Source organism: Papio anubis, chromosome X (assembly GCF_008728515.1).
Source record: "Papio anubis isolate 15944 chromosome X, Panubis1.0, whole genome shotgun sequence".
Lineage (NCBI taxonomy): Eukaryota > Metazoa > Chordata > Mammalia > Primates > Cercopithecidae > Papio > Papio anubis.
This window is the reverse complement of record NC_044996.1, coordinates 114,606,861-114,620,059: the sequence shown is the minus strand read 5'-3', so window position 1 is coordinate 114,620,059 and position 13,199 is coordinate 114,606,861. Positions and strand designations below refer to the sequence as shown.

Here is a 13,199-nt window from a genome sequence, read left to right as displayed (position 1 = left end):
GCTCCTAACAAACTAAGGACAGAATAAAACTTCCTTAATCTGATGATAGCTAGAAAAAAATTAAACTAAACATCATATTTAATGGAGAAATGTTCAAAGTTTTCCTTTCAAGAAAGGAAACAAGACAATAGCGCCACTATTACTACTTCTCTTCAACATTATGATCGAAATACTAGCCAGTACAGTAAGATAAGAAACAAAAGTATAACATTTCGAAAGGAAGAAACAAGACTTTATTTGCAGATAAGACTGAATACATAGTAAAAGATCGAATACATACTCTAAAGATACATAACTAAAAGTTTAGCAAAACTGTTAGATACAAGGTCACTATAAAGATATAAACAAACAAAATAATGGCTATAAACATTTACGATATCAAAAATATCAAATATCTACAAATAAAACTCTCAAAAGTTGTGAACAATCTTCTGGAGAAAATCACAACCATTACTGAAAGAAATTAAAGACCTAAATAAATGGAGTAGTGTATCATGTTCATGAATCAGAAAATGATACAGATGTCAATTATTCCCAAATTGCTCTCTAGATTCCATGCAGCTCCAATCAGAGTAGCAACAGGTTTTGTGGGTGTGTGTGGAAAATGACAAGATGACACTAAAATCAAAGAAATGTGCGAAGGGTCAAGAATAGCGAGGATGCTTTCGAAGGACAATGTGGAAGAACTTGTTCTACTAGATATCAAGTTTTATGATAAAACTATAATAAACAAGACAATGTGGCATCAGTACAAGTAGAGACAAACAGACCAAAGGAACAGAACAGAGAGCACAGAAACAGAACCACAGATATATGGACATTTGATTCCTGAAAATAGCAGGGAAATAGTGTGCTGGGACAATTAGCTATCCATATAAGAAAAAACAGTATTATCCCCTACCTCACACAATATACCAAAATCAATTTCAGGTATATGCTAGATCTATATGTGAAAGCCAAAACAATAAAGCTTCTAGAAGATGAGAGAATACCTTGAAGTAATCTTATGAGAATACCATGAAATAGAAAAAGCATGCCACACAGTGGGAGAAGATATTTACAACCAGCAAGGGCTCATTTCCAGCATATAGTAAAAAACTCCTACAAATCGGCAAGTCAAAAAGACAAGGAAGTACATGACACATTTTTGAAGGAATTCCTCCCAAAATAGTCATGAAAGCACAAACCTGTTACCTGGAAGATTTAGTTAAAAATACTAACATTCTCCCTGAGCTTTAGAGAGTATTTTTAACTATACATTATCATTAAAAAAAAAAGTAACTGCTCATATTTCAATAAACCAGTTCTCCCATTCCTTATCCAATCTAAACTGTAAAAGAAATAATTACTCTTGAAAAGTCCTGTTGAAGAAATCTTTGCCTACTCCAAGGTCACAAAGACATTCTCCACAAACTGAGATCTACCTACATATCCATCAACAATGATATATAATGATCTATTCATACAGTGGAATGATATACAGTAATGAGAATGAACAGTCTACAACTACATACAATATAAATACATCTCAAATTCACAATGTTGCATAAAGGAAGTCAGAGACAAAAGAGTCCATTTAGATAAAGTATAAAAGTAGGCAAAACTAACCTGTGGTGTTAAAAGTTAGGAAAATATGCGGAGGTGGGGCTGGAGGTGGGTAAGATGGTAAGAATTTCTTGATCTGGGTGCTAGTACACAAGTGTGCTCAGGTGGTGAAAATTCACTGAGTTGTTCACTACCATACTTTCTGTGTACTTTCTGCATATTAAACTTCAGTAAAAGGTTATTTGGGTTTTTTTTAAGTGTAAAGGAGTACATTTTTCACAATTGTTTAGGGAATATGAGAACAAAAATGTTTGAAGTTCATTGCTTCAGGGTAAAGCACAAAAATCAGATAATAAAATTTTAAAAAGCAACATACTAATTACCAAAAATATATAAGAGGTGTCAAACCAACTAGTGACTCTCAAACTTACAGTAATATTGGTTTGAAACTATTTGAACCCAACTGATAAACTGACTTATATCTAGACTTAGTGACTCGTGTTGATTCATAAAGATTTCAGATAAGCAACTTGATCTTGCAGGTTTTTGTTAAACAAGAGGGTTTTTACATCTTAGAAGTTAACTAACAACTAGATTTACACATCTAGTCAAACTCCCTAATTTTACAAATGAAGAAACCAAGGTCCTTTGAAGTTGGGTGATTTGTTCAAGGTCATAAGAAGCTCTGAATACGTCTAAACAATTCAAGTTATTTAATTAAGTTAACCTCCTCCCAATTTTCTGTAACTTCTAGGGGATTTCCACCTACCAAGAGTTTGTTTACTGGCAGTGTCCCTCAATACACACTATAGTCAACTGAAACATTTTTATCCAAACAACTCAAAATTAATTTCTTTGCCATCCATGACTAATAGCTAAATGCTATTTCTGTGGCATAAAAGATAAGACTTTCTAAAAGTAAAGTTCATGATGTGCAGCCTAACAGATAACTTGCTGTTTACATTAAATGATGACTTTGACATCAAACTGAAGGCATGTGCGAAAAGTTAGAGTAACAATAGCACCTATTACATATGGTATCCCTGAAAAAAACAAAAAGACTCTATTGTTATCACAAATTGAAACCAAGGATTTTCTAAAAGCGCATATAAACAAATGTTCTAAATTACTGAAATTTAATTATACTAACTTAATATTAATTTATTAAGTCAATCATAACTATGATGAGTACTAAAAAATTAAATTCTCCAATTCATTTCAATTAGCTTCTATATCCAAGAAGTATGCTTAACACTTTTAATAGGAAGAATGACTCATCATTTTGAAATCAAATCCATCAAAAGTGAATAGTGCATAAACGAATTCATTTAGTCCCATGAAAACACAGTTTTAAATTATAAAAATGCTTTAGCCTAAACTCCATCACCATAGTGTTCTTTCCACTATAATAGGACTCTCTCCTTTTATTTCAACCTATAAAGTTCAGTGCCAAGATAAATCCCTGGACTTGCCATCCCTAGAGGAAACACCTAGCCCTCGAGTATGTGCAGAAAACTTCAAACTAAAACAGAGAATGGTTTTATAGCCACAGAAATCTATTCACTAAAGAACTGGCGGTCTCCATGATATAAATACAAATAATTAAAAATGACTTAACAACTAAGTGCAACATGGTATTCTGGAACAGAAAAAGGACATTAGTGAGATTCTGGTAAAATCGAGTAAAATCTACAGTTTCGCTAACAATAATGTACCAATGTTAATGTCTTAGTTTGGACAAATGTACCAGGGTTATATATACTTGGGTATATGGGAATTCTGTATAATCTTTGCAACTTCATTGTAAGTCTAAAATTATTGCAAAATAAAAAGCTTATTTAAAAAGAAATGACTTAGCAAAAACTACTAAAAGTTGAGAAATTTGTAACTCAATTCTGACTCAATTAAATGCCCGCAGTCAATATCTTTCTTAAAATAATGGTCTCCATCAACACAAGGCCTAAATGGGGAAACAGAGTGGGTTCTCAGAAGGGACTCTTTAAATGCTATTTCTCCAACATTAAAAAATAAAATAAATCCCCCAAAACTCCTTAAAAAAATACTTCAGGCAGGAATGAAAAGTCTGAAACCATTCCAAAGTGGAAAGGAAAGAGAAGAATCCTGTTTAGTGCAGAAGATGTGGGCAGTGGACAGCCAAGCAGACAAAGGTATTCTAGAAATCCTAGACCAGTAAAGCTTAATAATTAAAAAATACATAACATTTCTTATGCACTCACTTATGGGTCAGGTGCTATTTTAAGTGCCACACACGTATTAACACATTTAATCCTCTTAAGAACCCCATAAGGGAGGCACTACTTTTACCTACATTTTACAGATGGGAAGTTCTGTAAGTAATGGAACAGAGATTTGAAGATAAGCACTCTGAGTGGACAGTCCATGCGTTTAACCACTATACTATACAGCCTTTTGAGGAGCCAAGCCAGAAAAAAGCTACTGCCTTCTAGAGACCAGTCTCCACTACTTACCCTCGGCCTCTACCAGAGGAAAAAGTTCTCTTCCCGAGGCTTGACGGTCCTTGCTAGAACTGCAAAGGAAGATAGCCCTACTGCCATATCTGCAAGATTGTGGTCATAATCTTTCAGTACTTGATGTACTCAGTGCATGTTCCTGCTGAGACACTGTTACACATAAAAGTTAGTTTTTATAATACTATCAGTATTCAAATTCATATATGTTGGGCTGGCTTGGGAATATGAACACTATTACGTGACATTTTTCTGTGGGAAAATGGTGCTGCTTAAAAAAAGTCTTACCAATGGATCATTTAGAAATTGAGGCTCCCCCTACACAGACTCTAGCCTGTAGATACCAAGATAACTGAATTTTAATAAAGACATTGCAATCACTCAAATAATCTACTTTTGCTCAAACATCAAAAAGGCATAGTTCTTTATACCTAAAAAAAGGAATGGTGTAACTGAAAAAAATAAGCTTAATATTCTATGAATTTCCTGCACTATGGCCAATTGTGGATGTATCCAGCAGTTAACATACTGCTCTCTCCCTGAACCTCTCAAATAAACTCTGCATTAAAAAATTGCTACCAGGTAAACAAATATATCTTTCATGCCCACACCGCAGAACAGAAGGCATATCATCTTAGAAAGTAGCTAAAGTAATAACAGTAATAGTAGTAATGATGATGACAATGTAATAATAAGAACTAACTCTTTTTGAATATTCACCATTGCTAGGCATGTTTTAAATATGATACATCCTCTGGCTCATTTAATCCTTATATGAGGTAGATACCACATTATCCCCACTTCAAAAATGGGGGAACAGGTCAGAGATTAAGTAATTTGCCCACGAACACAGAGCTAGTTAGTGTCAGATCTGAACATCTGAGCATTTTACCGCTAGAGATCATATTTTCAACCTCCGCACTCTGTGTGTAATTAAATAACTTGGTAAACTCTAAAATGTCTTAAAATGAACAGAGCATGCTTACTGAAAGTCATTTTTCAAACGAAAGAGTGGTTTGGAAACTAAAAAAAAAAAAAAAAAAACCCATCTTGCCTTTTATTAGGAGTATTTCCTTCAACCAAGATAAGACTGAACACATTTATGGAAAACAAATTTAAAATGTACTTAGTTTTGTTTTTATCACCTTCAAATCCCTCACTTAATTGTCTGAACATCACAAACAGTGGTAACAGTATGTAACCTCAACACACTCTTTATTTTAAAATCTTGAAGTAAAACAAACACACTGTCCCATGTTATTTACTCACTAAATAAACGAGGGTAAAATAACTGCAAGAGATCCAATACTTTTGAAAAGTTTCAAATCAGCAGTAATTCACGGTGGGAATGAGATGTTCCTTTTATGAAAAACCAAAACTATGCTCTTTCAACAAAACTTCAAGATATGCCTGCTTTAATGACAATATTAGGCTGAGAGGGACTAGCTTAAATTTTATTTCAAAACATGTGCCTAAATTTAGAAATTCTTCATTGACAATCTAAAAAGCCTATCAGTTTATCTCCCAGAAGAGTCATCTGATCCACATAAATCTAATTCCGGACAGCTAAAGGTGTACTATTAATACCTACCATTTCAGTGAATAATTAACAAAAAGCAGGCAACCCTCAACAATTTCTGGAGCACAAGCTGATTTTTAAAATCATCTATTTGAAACTCAGATTTTGCCTTTCCAGGAGACAGTGATCAATATGCTAGGTTTCCAAGCCGGCTCACAAAAGCCTAAATGTCCAAAAGGTTACAGAAGTATAACAAAACACAGAACCCGTGCAGGCAATGTTTCTACAGGAAAATCAATTTAGCATCCCAACTGAGGATAACAGCAACTACTCCTGACCCATTTAGCCCTGGAGGTAGAAAAAGGAAATCTTCCCTTCCATAACTGGAAGTCTGAGGTTCTCTAGGACCATAGACTTCGGCTTCCACTATGAAGGAGGGCAAAAAGGCAGAGCTGGGGTGGGAGGAGATCCAGGGATGAGGAAGGCAAGACCAACTGGGAAAGAAGGATGGAGGGGGGGATGGCAGCTGAAAGGAGTGAGGAAACAGTGCGAAGATGGTGGGCTGCTGAAGAGGATGAGTGTACAGTGCCTGTTCCTGCAGCACGTGGGCTTTTACCAACTTTCCTCCTTGACGCTTAAGGAGAGGGAAGAGGAGGAGAAACCATTGGAGGGTCTTGACAGTGCCTCCCTCACTCTGGCTATTCTCGTTCTCCTTTTCAAGAAAGAACAGGGTGGGTTAAGAGGTCTTATCCACATCCCTCTTGACCTCCTAGAGCACGGGAATGTGGAGAAGGGACTTGGAGGAGTTTTGGTGCCTTCCTTGTTAGTATCCACCCTATCAAAGACTTCAATGTCAACGGAAAACTAAAGGTGCCAGGTAAATGGCAGGAACAGCATCAGAAGGAGAGGATGGAAAGTAGAGAAATTTGAAGCAGGGAGGGAAGTAGGATGTTAGAGTTGGACAAATAGAACTGTCCATGAATTAAACTATAATAAATGTTCTTATTTAGGATTAATTCAGTTTGATAGTTCCAAATATTTCGTCAGGTCCATTTCACTTTTAGAGAAATAAATATTTGTGGCCATGGTAATCATTTGAGGTTACTATATAGAAGGTATGAAAATAAACTTATAAGTAGATATGAGGCAATTTCCCAGTGTTTTATCTTTATACAGTGGCAATATAAATCATTTCAGAAAGGCTTTGTTTACTTGGTAAGCATTCAGTTACATTATCATTTGTTGATTTTTTTTCGCCCTAATAAACAGCCCAAATACCATGAGTAATTACTTTCACAAGTAAGGAAGTATATTTTATTTAACTCTTTCTTGGGAGTATAACTATATTTAAAAACTTATTCAGATCAAAGATTGCCCATCAAGATGCCAAGGGATTATTTAAAACAGTCTCTAAAGCCACATAATACACACACATGCTGATGTGTACTGAGGAACACAAGACTTCTTTTTCTGTTTCCATGAAGACAGGACTACTTAACTGAAGGCCCCCGAACAATGTACTTCTTAAATGAAGCAGCAAATCCCAAATTTCATAACTTTTCTAGAACTTTCAGCCAGAGATAATTAACTAGGCAGCGAAACCTGACCAAATGACTTGGTGGAGGATGAGTACCAGATATTTAGTATCTTTTTCTCTTTTTTTATGATTTCTGTGGCTGTTCTTCCACTTCAACTCTACTCAGATGTGGAGCCCTTCTCTTGAGCAGAGATAAGGGCCAGGATGGCAGGCTCTGCAGCACATAAGAAATGCAACAGCAGAGACAGTGGGAGATAAAAGTGACCACTGGCAAGATGTTCACGCTGTTTCACCAACACCTCAGATACTGCCTGGGAACCTGTTAAGGTCTTTCATTCCCTTGCCCCATAGCAGATTATGGTAGATCCCAGAAGAGCTGCCGTCTTTTCTGCAAATCATGAATAGGGTCCAAAACCTTTGTATCAAATTTTTAAAGAGAAGAAAAACAGGGTCAGCTGTCAAGTACTCCACTTGCTGGAGAAGGCTGGGGTGTGTATGCGTACCTCCAAGCTCTGATAAAGCAAATTCAAATCCCTATAGATAGTTGCCATTTTAATAATGTAATTTGAAATACTATTCAGGACCAGAATAAAATAAATAAATATTTGTTCTTTGAAGTATCTTGGGCATGCTGATGCAAGAGGCAAAGTTGCTGAAAATATCTGAATTTCAGATAGGTCACTACCAGCTATTAGGAATCTTTACAGATTAGCAGACTTCTAACTCAAATATTACCTCTGGCTAGAAAATGGACACATCCGAAAAGGAAAAAAAAAAAAAAAAACCTTGAGATTATCTGGAGCCAAGGACACTGAAAGCTTTCAAGATTACCAACAGAACTGAAAGGTTTCTTTGTAACACAAATTTCCATTTTCATAAAGTTTGTATCAGTCAGCACAAAAACTTATGCAGAGTACGGTGAAAGAACACACGCTCTAGAATCAGACCTACATGGGTTTGAGTTCTAGCTCTGCAATTTAAGGGCTATATAATCTCCTCAGGGAAGTCACCAAAGAATATTCGAGGTTAGTATTGTTCTGTGCAATCGGGATAACATTATCTTTTTAACACGGGGTGGCTGTGAGGATCTCCAGTGCCTGAATATAATCGACATTAGCTCTGTTTGCTCCAACAAACTGTACACAGTGTGGTATCTATAACTGAAGAGAAGACTCCATCAAATAAACATATGGAAGAAAATTCAGGGTGATTGAATGCAGATTATGTTCTTTCGGATGTGAAGATGAAAATCACATATTTAATATTTACCTTCACTGAAGTCTAACTTTCCCTTGATTAAGCCAGTTGTAAGCAAATGGGGGCGGGGGCTGTCCCTAACGTTGTAAAGATTCATATCACACACTGACTAAAAAGCATGTATATGTATATGCCTGCATTCTTCCAGTGTTCATAAAAACATACCATCACAAAATTTGCCATGGGTGATGAGGCCCTTTATAATTTAACACTGTGCAAAATTAAACTCTCATCTCAAAAAACCCTTTCTTTCTTCTTCCACGTGTTCTTGTATACTACTGCAAATCATTGCTAAAGCAAAGAAAAAAGTAAATTCTCTTATCCTTTCAAAATGAAAAAGTGCGCAAAGAAAGCTCAGTTTGCCAAACCGTTCCCTTTTCTCATTCATTCTTGTTCTTTTAGAAACCAGAAGTAAATATACTGTAGGCCAAAATGACTGCCTGATTGACAAACGTCACTGAAGAAACACACCGAACTGACAAGCCCGGTCTGGACCAAAGGTGGCAAGTTTTCTTAAATAATTCAAGTAAGTTACATTTCAGTAGAAACAGAAGGCTTTACATTTTAACACATTAACAGTGTTAATTTTAACACATTAACAAACTTCGGATTTTTTTAATGCAGCTTACTTTATGCCTCACCTGTCCCTCACCCTTCAAATCCTGCTTTTACGCACTTTATGAACTGGCACACGGTAGGAAGCTACAGAACTCCAACTGGGAATAACTAATCTGATGTTGGACCTCAGAGGACTGCTTGTGTGATCTTTAAAGGAAAGCAATATTTTCTCCTTACTCAACACCTACCAACAGTCATCTGTAAACCTTCTCTCCAACAATTCTTACTATACTGCTACTAACCTTCACATCTCTCAACACCCTCAACGGCCCCTACGCTGGTGCTGCTAGTCCTCATCCTCAAACACCTTCCTGGGGGCTTAAAGCCGGTCCACAGAGGCTCACTCTCCGCAATGCCTAGGGTCCGGCGAGGAAGGGAATCTTCCCCTCCGTTGGGGGGACCAAGGCCAATAAAGTCGACACCCCACCCCAGCCACTCCCTCTCCCCTCGGCCTCTCAGGGCGTCTGGGGCGGGCGCGGACGCGCCAGGCCCTGCGCAAACCTCCCGCAGCCCCGCAGTTCCCGCTGTCAGCTGCAGTCCCGGGCCGAGCTGAGTCCCCGGGACACCAGCAGTTGCGCACACGCCCACCGTCTCAGGCACAGGGTCACTGGGACGATCCCGGGGGCGCCTCCGACGTCCCAGCTCCGGCAGGTGCCGGGCCTCCCCGCGGACACTCACCAAGCGGCTGCTGCTCTCTGGTCGCCGCCGCCGCCGCCTCGCCCTCACGCCCGTTGCCTGCTCCCGCGGGGGGTCCGGGCCGGCGCCGCTTCCCCGCCCGAACCCCCAGGGTGCGCGCCGTGCGGGGCCGGGATCCGGTGTGAGCCGCCGCCGCCGCCGCCCCCTTTCCTCCCTCCTCCCTCAGTGCGTCCCTCCCACCGAGGCCCGCCTCGTATTTCCTAGATCCGGTCTGAGCGAGAGCTTGGCAAGCAAGCTCTGGCTTCAGGGCTTCCGTCGGGCGCCGTCGCTCGCCAGGTACAAAGATGGCGCCGCCGGGTACTGCCAAGGGCGATCTCGCGAGGCTTCCCCCACAGGAACAGGAGGGCGGGGGCCCAAAGGAAAGGTGATAAATTAGGGAAGCCTGAGCAAACACTTCCCATATCGGAAATGGGCAGTACCAGTTACCGAGGAAGTTACTGCGCCTGCGTGCGCGGGTAATGACGCATGCCCGGAACGGCCCCTAAAGTAGGACCTGGTTCTCCAGGTTTTACCTGTTTCCACTAGTGGCGCGGGGCGGGGTAATGAAACCTAGTCAAGAAACCCAGTAAAGGGCTTGGCAGGACCAGGCACCAAGTGAGAGGCGTCCCTTAAGGCTTGGTCATCCCTCAGGAGCCCGAATGGCCAACACACTTTTGCGTCCTCGGGAGTCTTCCAACCCTTTGCTTGTCCTTATGGGTTCTGTCACCGAGTATTCTTTGCAAAGCCTCAGCTGCACCTTCTTCATCCTGTTATGAGTTCACATTATTGATCAAGAGCTTCTTGCTGTGTGCTTGCGGATGACCTCACAGCTGGCAGCCACAGTCCTGTTTCCCACATCACCATCTAACTTTCTCTTTCATTTTTGGTGCTACATGAGCCATCTGATACGAATAATTCTTTTTCCTATTTTATTTTTTCTTGCTCATTCATTCAAACGTGTGTTGTTCAGTTTCCTATGTGCTAGCTACTGAGGAAATGCTGTAACCTCAGGGAGCTATTGGCCTGGGATGGAGATGAATGAGAAAAAACAATGATGACACTTGAGCACAGTAAGTTCTGTGATAGAAATGAGTACAGAGAGGAGTGACAGATGTGGGGGGAGGATATCATAAAATACATCAAAGAGGAAATCCCTTTTTTTTTTTTGAGACCGAGTCTTCCTCTGTTGCCTAGGCTGGAGTGCAGCTGTGTGATCTCGGCTCACTCCAACCTCTGCCTCCCGGGTTCAAGCGATTCTCGTGCCTCAGCCTCCTGAGTAGCTGGGACACTGAGTAGTGTGTACCTGTAGTCCAGCTGATTAGTTTTGGTAGAGACAGGGTTTCACCATGTTGACCAGACTGGTCTTGAACTCCTGACCTCAGGTGATCCACCCGCCTCGGCCTCCCAAAGTGCTGGGATTACAGGTGGTGAGCCACCGCGCCCAGCCAAAGAGAAAATTCTTGAGAGGTGTCTAACAGGCATAAGATTTAGTCCAGTGAATCACTCGGGGTGATAGCAGGAAACAAACCACCCCAATTATTTCAACCAATAGAATTTAATATCAAGAATTGATTATTAAGCAACTGATAAGGTCAGAGAGAACTGTTAATGTACCACAGAGGTAGCAACTGCAGGAAGCAGCTACTATGCCTAGAGCTAGAAGGAGGACGGGAAGAGGTTGGGATTATTACAATTTATACGTTTAGAGGAGTTGCCTTGTGGAGGTAAAACTCAGACCTCTGAGAAAGGAGCAGCATCCGCTGGTGTTATGTCTCTGGGCAGGGCTCAAGGCGTTGCCTCTGCAAGTGTGGGCAAACTGCAAACGATCCAACTGCTGCTATGGGAAGGAAGTTCTCCTGTCCCTCTGGGAGCTTCCAATCTCCCTCTAGCCTGGGGATGAGAATGTAACAGCTGGACTGGAGCTGAATTTGACCCACATCCTGAAGTAGAGCAGCTGCAGTGTCAAGAGCCACTCATTTTGGAAGCTGGATGTGGTCAGAAAGGGGTTCATTCACTCCTATCACACACCCCACACAGTGGGGCCCATCGTGCTCAAACATTTGTAGAAAACCTGCTTCAAGTTCAGGTTTTGGACCAAGGAGAGCAGCCCCAGCCAAATCACAAAACCATGAGTGAGAAAAAAAGTCTCAGTAGCATGGCACTGAGACTTTTGCTTATTATGTGGCAAAAGTGGACTAACACGGCAGCTCTGTTCTACAAACTGAGCCATGGTTTAGTCTCCCTATGTCTTCTTGCTCCACCATTCCTAGACTGTTGTCCTAGTCTACATGGTCCAGAATGGCTCAGCACCACATCACATTTCAGTCATCAAGGGGGAGAAAGCCTACCCATTTCCTTTAAGGGCATGACCCAGAAGTTGTTAGCATCAACTTATGTTCACAACCCATTGGTCAGATGTTAATTACGTTACTGCATCTACCTGCAAGGGAGACTGTGAAACGTGGTCTTATTCTAAGCAGTCCTGTAACTAGCTAAACATTCCATGACTTTGGAAAAAACATTGAGGGGACAACCAGAAGACCCATAAAATAATCAAAACTCGGACCTTATTTGAAGTTATATCTTGTCCTCTCTCCCAGTTGGATCCTGCCACCGATGAGGGGCTTCGAGTCAAGGAAGCAGGTGTAATTCTTCTCTTTCTGTCCCTTAGGCTTCTACTTCTCCTACCCCATCTTGCTAACCATAGCTGTATCTCCTCCGGGGGTGATAGAAATGGAGGTGGCAAGGTGTTGCTTTACTGATCCTTTCATAACATGGCTTTGTCTTTTCTGGACATGGAAAATGCTGAAAATTGGCTCTCTGTTGATTTCTTCTGTGACTTCTTCTTAGGGTCCCACTGGGAAGATTCAGGAGTACCTGTCAGGACACAAATGAAGCTCTTTCTTCCATCTAGCCTCTCTTTTCTCAGCCCTTTGTCTCTCTTACTTTTCAGTGCTGCTGTAAGTCCTCTCTTGGTTGTCAATGCCTTCTATATGACTGGCATCCGAATGCTGGCTCTTATAGGGTGAGTATGATTGTTCAGGACCCCCTTCACTGCACATTTCTTAAATATGGACTCAATCCTTTTAAACTTCTCCTCAGCCCCTGTCTCTTGTGGAATACCCATAGTTTCTTACTGCCAGTGTTACTTCAACAACTGGCAAACCCTTTGGCAGGCACAAGCAAATAGCTCAAGCTATTTTGCCTTCTGAGATGCTCACCTGATCCATGAGAAGTTCACATGTCCTTGCCATACTGAACAACAGACATGCTGCCTTGTCATTGCTGCTCCAGCAAGTTTTCTGCCTTTAGAATTCTGACAAGAGGCAGTGTCAGTGTCTATACTGACATGGGCCTCCAAACTCCAGGGATACATAGCAGGCTCTCCCTAAAACTTTCTCTCTGGGTTGGACCTACAGATAGCTTCAGTTCAGTGACCAACCATCTGGAGGGTGATATGTCTTGAAGACATTCTTAATCAGCTCTCAGAGGCCACCTCACTCTCATTTTTCTCATTGGCTTCCCCCTTTTCAGTGGGAGAGAAAATCTACAACACCTC

At 40.6% G+C, this 13,199-nt stretch overlaps 1 protein-coding gene across 12 annotated transcripts in view; it reads right to left on the bottom strand.

The window, feature by feature from the left end:
• The window catches only part of TAB3 (TGF-beta activated kinase 1 (MAP3K7) binding protein 3), a 61,668-nt gene extending 51,744 nt beyond the window's left edge, over positions 1-9,924 (bottom strand). For 4 of the 12 annotated variants that reach the window (XR_004180551.1, XM_031660442.1, XM_021932572.2 and 1 more), the window contains exon 1: positions 9,644-9,919. The gene's annotated coding sequence lies outside the window, so the exon portion shown is untranslated. Of the gene's footprint in view, positions 1-4,034; positions 7,095-9,643 lie in introns of those variants that run through there. The other 8 variants (XM_021932571.2, XM_009197375.4, XM_009197374.4 and 5 more) reach the window with 8 other exon arrangements.
• Between the last annotated feature and the right edge of the window lie 3,275 nt (positions 9,925-13,199).